This window comes from Mauremys mutica, chromosome 6 (genome assembly GCF_020497125.1).
Source record: "Mauremys mutica isolate MM-2020 ecotype Southern chromosome 6, ASM2049712v1, whole genome shotgun sequence".
NCBI classification, from domain to species: Eukaryota; Metazoa; Chordata; order Testudines; family Geoemydidae; genus Mauremys; species Mauremys mutica.
The window spans coordinates 35260418-35273974 of NC_059077.1; positions in this window are offsets into that span (position 1 = coordinate 35260418).

Sequence of the window (13557 nt, forward strand, 5' to 3'; positions counted from 1 at the left end):
CACCCCCACTAGACAAATTGTTCCACCACCCCTGTCTGGGGGAGACTTCCAGGGGCCAGCCCTTCTGCAGAAGTGTGCTCCCCTGATTCCAGGAACCCTGCTGAGTGGTGCCACACTGTGAAGGAATGTACTACCCTTTAATGACCAACCAGGAGCTGCAATCAGAACCACCTGCATTTAAAATCACAGAGGCTCTCTGCTCCACTGAGGACTTCCCTATTTAAAACAGGAAAAGGAAGCTGAGTGGGTCTGAGCTTGCAGTGGAAACTGACAAGGGAGGGTAAGCTCTGGCCAGCTTCCTGAAGGGAGACTACTTAGAGATTGTTTGTTTGTGACTAAGTTTTGGGTAAGCTGAACCTGGTCTCCAAGGTAAGGGCTTTTATATTGTTGTCCAAGTGTTCCTTTCATAGGCTTCATTAATGGGAGACTTATGTTGGTGTGTTTGGCTTCTCTGATCAAAACAAGGCTTCTTCACACCCAGTTGGTGCAAAGTAAAGTAAGGTATGCCTACAGTAGCAAACCTGCCCAAAAGGGGTGGGACATCCCTTTGCATGCACACAGAAGGAGCTTTGAGAGGGCCCCATCAGCATAGCAAGCAAGAATGATGTGGTCCAAGCTCTAACAATCCATCCTAGGTGACAGTCACATTGCCTAAGATCAAAGCGATCACAGTAGCATGAGTGTGCCTGTGTATACGTGTAGTCAGGCTAGAGCAATTATGTTCAATGGCCCATATTGGGTTTGCTGAGGACCCAAGCAGTATATGTGTATTTGTTTTAAAATAGTAGTTTTTAAAATTAAATATTTAATTCTTTGGCAGTACTGCATGGGATTTAGGGCCTGGATTTTAAATGAGTGCCTCAAGTTAGCATTCAAAATCCTAAATCCTTACTTAAGCAAAGGACATTGAGATGCTCATTTTTAAAATCTTGCCCTACCTTTTTCATGAAGTTCCGTTCTAAGACCGAAGCAGGTTGGCAGCATCTTTTTGCCTGTACTATTTCCTTTAATATTCAGCAAGAAAAAAATGTATAGTACTACTGCATCCCCTGTATTACAGGACACTCTTATCTATTCATTGTTGTACCGCTGCAATAGAAAATCAATTCCTTAAAGAAGAGCAAGCAGCAGTGTGTAATGTTCCACTTATTTCTAAAGAAAAGTTTTACTTGGAGCAGAAAAGGACTGATTAACTCAGAAAACATCTGGCATATGGAACTTTCCTTGAGGCCATCTCTTATTTCCATTAGGGAATAACATCAAAAATTTCTGCCTTGGCAGTAATTACAGCTCATTTCAAATTAGTTTGTTTCATGTGTTTAGTAATTAATGAGTGAAAGAGGGATTATAAAACCGCAGATACATCAAACTCAGCCAAGCTGTTTCCAAGTATGAGCAAAAGAAACTATGGCCTTGTGGGCAGCTACCATTTTCTGATTATGTCCTAGGTTTACTACTGAGCCTCCCTTTAAATGCCAGCTGCGAAGTTCACAATTTGCTCATACCCCTGAGCTCTCTGCAGCTATCTCTGTGCGAGGCTTCCGTATCACAGTATGTCTTTTATCCCATATCAAAAATATGGAGCCATACAGCTCAGCTAGCAATTTCATCACATCACACAGGCTAAGCAGATATGATGTTGGCTTCTGAGTGATCAGCAGATGTGGAAGTAAGCCAGTACAGTACGGCGTATTGGTAAGAGCCGGTACACCGTTGACCGTAGCAGCAGGGGGCAGCTTCCCCGGCGCCTGGCAATTTAAAAGGGCCTGGGCCTCCTGGACACCACTGCCGCTACCATGGGGCTCTGGGGGTGATTTAAAGGGTCTGGGGCTCCTGGCAGCTGCTGATGGAGCCCCAGGCCCTTTAAATCACTGCCAGGCCGTGCTGAAGGGCTGGCTGTGGCAGTCTGGCCCCGACCCCACCCCTTCCAGGTGAGCTGCTCCCCACACCTTGCTCAGGATCCCGGCCGCCCTGTGTACCAGTAAGTCCCTTAAGTTACTTTCACCCCTGGTGACTAGCCAGGAAAAACCTATCCCAGAGGGTATTGCAGTGTTGAAGGCACTGTATAACAGACGAGATGTAAATTAAAAGCCCCCGATGGATTTTTCAGAAAATGGGTGGCCTGGCCAAATGTATCACTGCATTTCAAATCCTAAGCCTAAAGGTGCAAGTTATAACTAAGGCCACAATCCTGCAATTGTCAGCATGTGGCCACAGCAGCCCACTTGCATGCTATCAGTTGACAGACTGGAGTCTGAAATGGTAGCTTCCATTTGTGCATCTAATAGTGACGTACATAATGCTACCTCAGCATAACTATTACACTCCTTTCTTTACTGCCCCTCAGCTTACCTCTCTGCTGAAGCAGAGGCCAGTATTCTGACTTTTCGGGGGGGAAAAAGATTATGCATCATTAAACCTTAGAGCTTTGGTATGCAAAATCCTGTCTAAATGTTAACAGCTGCCAGTCAGCTTCAAGGAGAAAGTGCCATACAATTGTAGTGAACAAACATATCATGCACAAACGTTAACAAACAGTATGTGGAATACTTTAAGAAGTTATTTTTTAAAATAAGTTATTAGGCAGTAAACATGTTGGCTTTCTCTATACAGAATCCCTCACTTGGCTGCTGTTACATATTTCAGTGTAGGGTTTCAACAGAGCATATACAGTTTTATGTTACTGCACATACAGACCTCAAAATGCATGTGTCACTGAGATTCTCTGAGGAGAACGGCAGCCTCTGAGTTCCCCTCCACCCACTTCAGAATCTACTCAGCAAACCAACCAGAATATCTTTCCAGTAGCGATTCCAGGCTCTGAGCTAATTACAGACTCTGTGCTTGGTTTGTAGCTGTCGCCTCCATTTCTAGCAAGACAGGAATGCTAACTCCTATTCAAAGAGAACAAGTATTGGGAAGCAGCCTTCAGCGCAGATACATCTCTTGGCTCTGACTCAGTCGGCTGCTGTCTCTCCACAGGGCTGTCTTCAGTTCCCATATTTACAGCCTCTTGCACCTGAGCTCCAACTAGCTACACTCTCAGGTACCTGAACACATGGAATCTGCAAGACTGCTTGCCCTCAATCAAAGCTTCCTGTCAGGATGCTAGACCAGGGGGCCATGCGCCCCCCCCCTTTAAAAGAGGGAAGTCTATGCCCGTCCACTTTTTATCGTTCCTAAGGATGAGCGATGGGGGAGGGGTTGAGGGGATGCTGTGTAGGAATGGGACCTCTGGTGCAAGGGCCAGGCTTGCGGGGAAGGGGCGGTGTGGGGGTGGGGCCATGGTTCAGGCGCCAGTGCCCCACTGCACCATTAGGAAGCTTCCCCTGTCCCTGCTTCCTGTAAAGCTGCAGAAATAGCTATTGATCATGTCTAGTAACCACCATACCACACCTCTAGGCATCACCTCTAAGCCCTTCTAAGTTGTCCTGTCCTGCTCTCTACACTTGTGCTAAGACACAAACAAGTTAACTAAAACCCATGTCTCATTTCCCCATTGCTTCTCCCTTTCTTTAGGCAAAAGTCAACAACTGTGGCTGAAGTGTAATCGTACCTCTCCAGACTACTTAATTTCTCCCAATTGCCACTTTGCTGACAGTGCCAGTTGCTTCTTTTAATCTACCAACATTTTTCATTTGACATGGAGAATCTTTCTAGTTCCCTTTATAAATGAAATACCCTGTACTAGAAAATCTCCTTTCATTGCAAAGCCAACAGATGCTTGTATTTTTTTCCTGTGCTCAGTGATGCTAGAACAATTTTTATAGTGGGAGTGTTGAAGGCAGAAACCATGTATTTGGGTTGTTGTTACTACTTCAAGCCAGGGGGTGTGGCAGCACCCCTACTTCCTGTGCCTACACCTTTGCTCTAGGCTGGGGTAGTCAATAGGCAGACCGCAGGCCAAAGCCGGACCACCAGATGGTTTTGAATGGACCCTGAAATCTTTTTATTTACATTATTATTTATTTATTGTTTTCTCTGGAGTCTGAACCTTGACCAAGAGATATATCTTATATCTGCCAGTAACAGGAGGTATATATGCACCCCCCCAATCAACTATTTCTGTATTGGTCTTGGAGACCCCTGGTATGTCAAAATTGGGGGCAGAGGGAGAATGCATTTAAAACTGACTTCAGGGTAACCAGTGAACTATAAAACTATGAACAATCTTATTTAAAAAAACACCAAACACTTTCCTAGATACAGACGCACGCTACACAATACTTGTGCTGGGTCTAACCGACACCGTGATCAATTTTTATTTTTTTTTAAAAAGCTACACGCATATTGTGATCTAACACATCAGTTCTCAAGCAGGGGTCCAGGGCCCCGTGGGGGGCCACAAGCAGGTTTCAGCAGGTCCACCAAGCAGTGTCCGCATTAGACTTGCCCGAGGCCCCGAGACCCACCACCCGGGGCTGAAGCTGAAGCCTGAGCAGCTTAGCTTTGAGGGGGCCCAGGCAAAATTGCCCTGCTTGCTGCCCCCTAATACAGGCCCTGCTTTTAATCTACTGGATATGCTGAAAAGCACTGTTGTGGCATGGGTGGGCCATGAAGCTTGTACAGCATGGGGGGAGGGGGGGAGTCAGAAAGAAAAAGGTTGAGAACCCCTGGTCTAACTGAGCCCACGTTTAGAAACTGAAAATAGGTAAACAGCAACACTATAAAGGATACAAACAAAGCAAAGTGATAGCAAATGGCCTGCTGCTTTGAACAAATAGGTGATATGTTCTCAACATGCACCATTTTTACACTTTGCACATTTTGTACGTGATTTCTGTCACATTCTCTGGAACAGATGTAACATCTTCCCCATGGCTTAGGCCAGGTCTACACTCGACAATGAGGTTGGTATAACAATGTCGCTCCAGGGTGTGACAAATCCACACTCCCCTGAGCAATACAGTTAAGCCTACCTAATTTCCTAGTGTTGACAGTCCTAAATTGACAGAGGGTGTAGGTCGTGTCTTCACTGAAGTGCGGCAGCGTTTTAAGTGTAGCCCTGCCCTCAGGCTCTGGGTCAGCACCCAGCACACTAGAAGCTGATTCCCTAGAAACCTGAAGTAAGTCTGCAATGTTCCTTTCCTTCACCAGTGATTTCAGCATTTCTGTTTCCAGGTCCCCGAGAAATATTTGTCTCTTACTCAAAGATTTATTTTGCCATGTGCATAATAAACAAAAAAAAATCCAAACAATAGCTGCGTTCAGTCATGCAATGTGCAATGCAATGGTGAGACTTTGCACCAGCAACAGCATCTGGCCACAAAATGTATCTGACAGTTGTGGCTTCCCCAGAAACTCCTCCTAGAAAGTGTAGGCTCCCCAGAAAACCAGTTTGACAATGTTCTCTTCAAAGAAATTCAATTTGCTGGACAACTGTGAGGCGAACATTATCTGGGGTCTATCAGACCTCCAAGACCCATTTGGTGGTTGGGTGGTAGTTTTGGTGGGGGGGTTGGTTTTGTTTTGGGGGGGCAGGGGGGAGAGAAACAATCATATTATAACAACTGCCTTATAATAAAAACGACCTGCTGCTGGAATACCTGCAGTTAATTTGTGGGCTAACTGGTCGCACTAAACTGTTTGAATTACTTTTTGGCTATTGTGAAACCACAACAAGTATGTAGACAAATCCAATCTTAACAGATTGTCCTCATCCGAGTTTAAGAATACTTAATGTATTAAGAGGCACAGGTTTGGCACAATTTTTTATTTGCATGTGTTGTATTCCTATAGACCCCAAAACATTAGGCGTATTAAACTCCTCTCTAATATTCATTCATGTGTTGGATTGTTCATCTAATAAAACCCAGTATTGCCAAGCCCAAGCATTCAAAAATCATGAGTCCAGCCTATCAAAATCATGAGATTGGCTTTAAAAACCATAACATTTTTTAAAATACATTTTGGGTTCTTTTAATTTTATTTCTGGTTCCTGAATCTTCAGGGTGCACTTGCTTCATGTTTTCAAGCTTTTCTCCGCAAGCTTGAAGGCTAAAATCTATATTAAAAAATAAACCCATGCAATCGCTTGCTTGTGCTAGCTGGAGCTTTAGGGGAAAATTATTAAACTGTGCAAGTCAAGATAAAATTGCAAGTGTTGGCAACAATACAAGCCTCTGCCTCTAAGGATTAGATTTGGGCTTTCCCTCTTCCTAGTAGCTGGTTTATGTGGAGTTGGGTTAGAAAAAGGCCAGAGGCAAAAAGAAAATAAAGGAGAAAGTGTTTGGGGGGCTGACGTATCCTGCTTTTAGAGAAACAAGCACTACTCTGCAATGGTGTAGACTTCATTAAAGAAGTCTTAAAAGACGTTGTCAACACTGAATTGAGACGTCTGATGGTAGGTTTGGGGGTGGGGGTTGGTTTTGTTTTTAAAGCTTATGATCTAGTGATGGCAGGTACAAACTCACACTGTTTGGTTACTCACAGATGAGGAAAATTGCAGCAGAATGGGTAGCTAACTTTCAGAAAGCCACAGAGGGACTGGGTGGCTAAAACAGTGTTACCACTCAGGAGTTCCTGTACCTCTGTCTTGTATTCATACCTTGTGTGCTTCTCTCATAGTCTCTTGGCTGAAGCCATTCAGCCCCTGGTATTTGATCCTACTTTTACCCATCACAACTCCCACTGACAGCTTTGCACATTTTTAATCAGGTACTGAATGAGAAGTGAAGTTTGGTATTGAAGGCTGACAAGAAGTAGCAGTATTGCTGAGACCAACCGTTCAAAAACCATGAGCTTTTTAAAAAAATACATTTCAGGGTCATTTAATCTGTATTCTGGTATGAGCCCTAGGGGTGCATTTGGGTCATGTTTTATGCTTAGGAGTCAGGAACAGGGTCCTCAGGATTTAAACCTAAAGCAATGTTGCCACCTCTCTCAATTTTATCAGTTTGCAGTATTTTAGGTTTTGTTTCTCTCGTGATCTTCATGTAAAAACCATCTTGTAAAAACTATCTTGTGAAATTTCTCCTTATAAAGTAGCCACCATCTCCTATTATTTTTAATGAGGCCACCATTTCCCTACACATTTCTGCATGTGGAAATGAGGCTACCTCCAAAATGATGCCTGGCAGCAATGGCCTGGCCTGTTTTCAGTAAGACAAGCTGCCCTCACGAGCATGGATGCCATTCTGTGGTCAGGGAGCTAGACTGCACACTATGCATAGACAGGGGATTGTGAGGAACAGAACAGAGGTTGAACAGGTATAGGGGTTCCTCAGGGAAGTGTGGGATGCAAGGAATCAATTGAGGATGTGTAGGAATGGGGGCTGCAGGAGAAGACTGGAGAGACAACGGGAATGTGGGGACAGAGCACTCTGAGGGACAGTAGAGAGACTGATAAGGTGTATGGCAATGTGGAAGGTAGAAGATAACTGAAGGATAGTACAAAGCCACAGGATACAGGGTGGGAGAATGGAGGAGACAGTGGGTACAGGGAAATGAAGAGCAGAGACAGAGAAGCAGAGGAATGGGGAGGAGAGGTCGGGGAATGTGGTGTACAGGGGAGAGACTGAAGGTGTTCAGGGAAATGTACAGGTGGAGATTGGGGAATATGAAGAACAGGAGGGAAACTGAAGACTTGCCAGAGGAGACTGAAGGGGAGGTACAGAATAGTGATGACTGAGGGGAATAGGCTGGTAGCTCCCACACCACAGGGGAAAGAAGTGGGTGAGTGGGGTCCCTCCCACATAGCCAGTGAGGAGGCCCAAATTTCTACATGTGCTATTAAGGTTGAATTTTGACTCTGAGATACATACATACTTTGGGGGCAGGCAGCTTCCCCCTAGAGCAGGGGTAGGCAACCTATGACATGGGTGCCGAAGGCGGCACGCGAGCTAATTTTCAGTGGCACTCACACTGCCCGTGTCCTTGCCACTGGTCCGTGGGGGGGGGGCTCTGCATTTTAATTTAATTTTAAATGAAGCTTCTTAAACATTTTAAAAATCTTATTTACTTTACATAAACAATAGTTTAGTTATATTTTATAGACTTATAGAAAGAGACCTTCTAAAAACATTCAAATATATTACTGGCACGTGAAACCTTAAATTAGAGTGAAAAAATGAAGACTCGGCACAGCACTTCTGAAAGGTTGCCGACCCCTGCCCTAGAGGCTCAAACACCAGAAGGTAAATTCAAGAAGAAAAAATGCCACCAAAATGTATTTTTTAAAGGTTATTTTTTAATAAGACCAGTCATAGTGGGTCAAACCAAAGGTCCATCTAGCCCAGTATCCAGTCTTCTGACAGTGGCCAATGCCTGGTGTTTCAGAAGGAATGAACAGAACAGGGCAATTATTGAGTGATCCATCCCTTGCTGTCCAGTCCCAGCTTCTGGCAATCAGAAGTTCAGGGGCATTAAGAGTGTGGTGTTGCATCCCTGACCAGCTTGGCTAATAGCTATTGACAGACCTATCCTGCATGAACTTATCTAATTCTTTTTTTAACCCAGTTATACGTTTGGCCTTCACAACATCCCCCGGCAACAAGTTCCACAGGTTGACTGTGCGTTGTGTAAAGAAGTACTTCCTTTTTTTTGTTTTTAAACCTGCTGCCTATGAATTTCATTGGCTGACCCTGGTTTTTGTGTTATGTGAAGGGGTAAATAACACTCCCCTATTCACTTTCTCCACCTCATTCATGGTTTTATAGACCTCCATCATATCCAACCTTAGTAGTCTCTTTTCTAAAATAAACAGTCCAGTCTTTTTAATCTCTCTGTCCTCATAGGGAAACTGTTCCATACCCCTTATTGTTTTTGTTCCTCTTTTCTGTACCTTTTCCAATTCTAAAATATAGCTCTGAGATGGGGAGCAGGGGGAGAGACCAGAACTGCACGCACTATTCAAGGATGTATATAGTGGCATTATATTTTCTGTCTTATTATCTGTCCCTTTTCTAATAGTGCCTAATATTCTATTAGCTTTTTTGATGCTGCTGCACACTGAGCAGATGTTTTCAGAGAACTATGTACAATGACCCCAAGATCTAACAGTGTACTGTAGTTGGGTCTCGTTGACCTAACTAAGCTGCTCCAAACTGCTGTGAAAAATCCCCTTTTCTTCAAACCGTCTATCTTTATATTTCAGTGGGAGGCCAGACTACCAAGAAAGGGGATACATTTTCCCTAGGCAGCATTAAGTCCTTTTAATGTTGCTGACAACTGAAATCATCCAACATCTTTAATTTCATTTAAGAATAATGCCTATACGTGTTCATTATTCTGACCAGGGCAAGAGGTGAAATGTTGACTCAGTCAGCATCTAATGCATTTACCATACCACAGCCATTTGGCATCATTTTAGCTCTCCTCCTGTGCCTTATTTTAAAGTCCTGGTGCCAACTGCAGTAGCACATATTCAGTTGATAAGGATTTCTCTTTCACACCCACCCACACCCGACTTCTACCCCTCAGGGAATGCAGCAGTCATAAAGCTATGCCACAAGTGTTTGGATAAATGTTTGCCCTACAATTTGAATATTCGTAATGTAGAATGGCATACTGAAAACCTGAATGGGCTCTCTATATCAAAAAGGGGGGTGGGGAACAAAAAAACCAACCCTTTTTGAGCATGCTTTTGGCAGGTATTTAAAGAAAATACATGAAATAAACACCAGAGGGAGCAGTTGTATAAGACTTCTACAGCTGTGCTTCAGAAGGAAAGCATAGAACATAAGAACGGCCAACCTGGGTCAGAGCAAATGTCTATCTAGCCCAGTATCCTGTCTTCTGACAGTGGCCAATGCCAGGTGCCCCTAGGGTGACCATATGTCCCGATTTTATAGGGACAGTCTCAATTTTTGGGTCTTTTTCTTATATAGGCTCCTATTACCCCCCCAACCCCTGTCCCGATTTTTTCACATTTGCTGTCTGGTCACCCTAGGTGCCCCGAGGGAATGAACAGAACAGGTAATCATCAAGTGATCCATCCCCCGTCAGCCATTTCCCAGCTTCTGGCAAATAGAGGCTAGGGGCATCATCCCTACCCAAAGTCACAGTGAAAATGGGAAATTCATCATGGTATAGATTAGAAGACCTGCACATTTTTCTTATCCTGTCTTGCAGCGTCTGCACAGTGCCTTCCAGTGTTCAGTAGGTAACATTATTCCCATTTTATACTTGAGGAGACAATGGGGGTCCTAGTCCATGACTAGAACATAGGCACTACTGCACAATAATTATGCCCATCTTCCCCAAACATGCCTTTATATAATTGATTTAAAATAAAGACTCTAGAATGAATTTGTTCCCCCTTCTAGAAAACATGACTTTGTCTTTATACCTGGAAGTGACCTGACACCATTACTAGTGCAGCCTTCACTTTAGCTCGGGATTTTCTCCTATTGTACCTTCCCAAAGGCATTAACAGACTGAATTCTAGCATGGACTATGTTAGCTTCCACTTTTCACCTGTGATGATAACCACATGGTGAGACAGATTTCTGTTCCTCTCCTTCTTCCCCTCCCTGAGGTGAGGCCCATCCTGACCCTGCTATCTCCTTCTAAAACACATTTCAATGGCCACTAATGATGCAAATCAACTAGCATTTACAGAAAGAAGGGTCCCTTTATGCTTGACTGTATAACAATTACATTCACTTTGTTTCAACTAAACAGCCCAGACAGTGACATTAATTCTCAAAGAAAGAGGATGAACAGTTTCCCATCTAGTAGTAAATAACCAGACTCCTTTGTATACAAAGTTAGCAAGCGAACCTAACTTCTACTGATAGCACTGGGCAATGAGGAAGGGGAACCATAGAGCAAACTGAAATGGCCAATCCAGCCCAAAACAAATGGAGTGATTGGATTTCAGAGGAAGAGGAATAGAAACAGGGAAAGTCAATCAAGAGTGACTTCATAAAACACGCTGAGGAATCTAGACAAATTGGAGAACTGATCCAAGTTCAACAGGATGAAATTCATTTAGGAGAGCAAATACCCAACTACAAAATGGGGAATAATTGGCTAGGTGGGTAGTACTGCTGAAAACAATCTGGGGGTTATAATGGATCACAAATTGAATACGAGTCAACAGTATGATTCACCATTGTGAAAAGGCTAATATCACGGTGTGGTGTATTAACATGAGTGTTGTATGCAAGACAGAGTGTAATTTTCCTGTTCTTTTCAGTGGTGGGGTTGCCTCAGCTGGAATAGTGTGTCCAATTCTGGGTGCCATGCTTTAAGAAAGATATGGATAAGTAGGGGACAGTCCAGAGGAGAGCAAAAAAGTATTGTAAACAAATAAATTAGACCTAACTATAAGGAAAAGTTAAAAATAACTGGGCATGTTTCGTCTTGAAGAGAAGATGGGGGAGGAGGGCACCTGATAAGCCTTCAAATACGTTAAGGCTGTCATAAAGAGGATGGTGATCAATTGTTCTCCATTACCACTGCAGGTAGGACAAGAAGTAATGGCATAATCTGCAAAGAATAATTAGTTTAGATATTAGGAAATGCATTCTAATATATAAGCTTTGTAAAGAGTAGTTAAGCTTTGTAATAGGCTTCCAAGGGAGGTTGTGGAATCTCCATCCCTGGAGGTTTTTAAGAACAGGTTGGACAAACATCTGTCAGGGGTGGTCTAAGTTTATTTAATCCTTATGCAGCACAGGAGGCTGGACCTGTTGACCTCTCATGGTCCTTTCCAGCCCTACATTTCTGTAATTAGTCTGATTTCAGATCTTTGTGGTTGGTTCTACTGATTTTGTTTAAGCACCCGTATTGCCAACCCCAAATGTTTAAAAATCACGAGTTGCCTCAAAAAAACATGATTTTGTAAAAAACCACCAAGGTGGGTTTCTTTTTCTTTGCTGTCTGGTTTCAGAACATTCAGGGTTCCATTTTCCAGTTTTTCTTAAAGCCTAAAAGTCACATGACTAGGTGGGAATCGCAGCTTTCTCTCACTCTTTTTTTTTTTAAGTGAATTTTTATCCCTCATAGTTGCAGAGAAAAACACTCAATATCATAAGCTGGCAACACTGCAGCACCTACACATTTAGATTCTTACCCAAACACCATTGAATCTGCTGGATTCTCTTTTATGAGAACAGGATTTTCTGAAGCTTTCCAAAGCATCCAGTCAGGCCTAGAATACCCCAAGAGCGAGCTTTCCTGATGCAGGCTCACCCCTTCCACAGCTGGGAAGAACCAGGACATGTAGAGGCCTGCAAAAATGAAACACGCTATTGGATGGACTGGCTGCTCCCAGCACTGCATTTGTAGAGGTACGCCTTCATGTATGGACCTCACCCCTTCTACAAGAATGGGTGTGGATCTGCTGCTTCTGCAGCACCATTCTCCTCCTCCTTCTCCAGACACCCTCCCCCGACTCAGAGTCTCTGAGGAGGGTGCAGAGATCTGCATAGGAAGAGGAGACAGGCAGTCAGATCAAAGTCAGCAACTAGTATTAGGACCAGGGAAAGCACACATTATTTTGTCATAAGGAAGGTTAATATATGCACAGTCTTGATTACTTTTCCACACTCTACCACCAGTGGGGGAATCCCTCCTTTAAAAGCCGCTTGCAGATAGAGAAACCTTCATAGAATGGCTCCATTTGAACCACACTGATGAAATGGGAGTTGAGGTCCCAGGGCCTGAGAGTCAGTGTGAGGGACATAAGGGCTTCACACAGATGGCCCTGTTCTTCTGTGGATCCTCAGGAACCACACAGATCTGGAAGAACCATGGGATTAGGAGTTAAACCAGCAGGGGACAAACCTTGACCTTCCCCCTGCCCTCAATGGAACTAGTTCAGGAGGAACTCTGCCTGGGGACTCCTGTGGATGTTTCCTCCTCTTTAGCTCCCTCCTGGAGGCCCAACTCCGTTCCAGGGAGCACCACCATCTCTGGGTGGTGATGTTCAAGGAGGTAAAGCGCTTGACTTTACTGAATAAATGAAAACAATTAATTAATGTTTATTCCCCATTTCCTCCCCCACTCCCCTTTCTTGGTTTCATAGCTAAACTAGCTGTTTCCTTTTCTCTTGTGTTTCTCTGTTGGAGCTAGTGACAGTAGTTCAGGCCCAGAGAGAGGTGACATCTACTCAGGACCTTTCTTGTGGCCTAGTGAATTCCACCCCATACACATACCAATTCCCTCCCATCCCATAATGTAGTGGGGCCCTGGAAGGGTGTATTATTTCTTGGGACATGGTGGAAAAGGGTAAACCCTGGGAGTTTGAGCACTCTGGTGAGGTAAAGTTATCTGGGCCTTGGGGAGCCTTGCTGTGTATTCTTCCACTAATGACCTTTTTCTATTTTTGCTTTTTGGGATCTTAACAGCATGTGAGATAGTGCTGAGGCAAAGATACTATTTTCTGTAAAACCAATATGAACTAACCCTCATGATTTTAATCACACTTGTGATATATGGTGCTTTCTTTAAAGCCCTGGCTCCTGGAGTCAAGTTGTAGTGCCAGATTCTCAGTTTTCATTTAAAAAACACCTAGAACTAATAGGTCATGGAGAAAAGTTTGAGAACATTAAAGGCGGCAACACCACAAGGCAGATAAGAAACCAGTATTTATGATTTTTTAAAAAATCT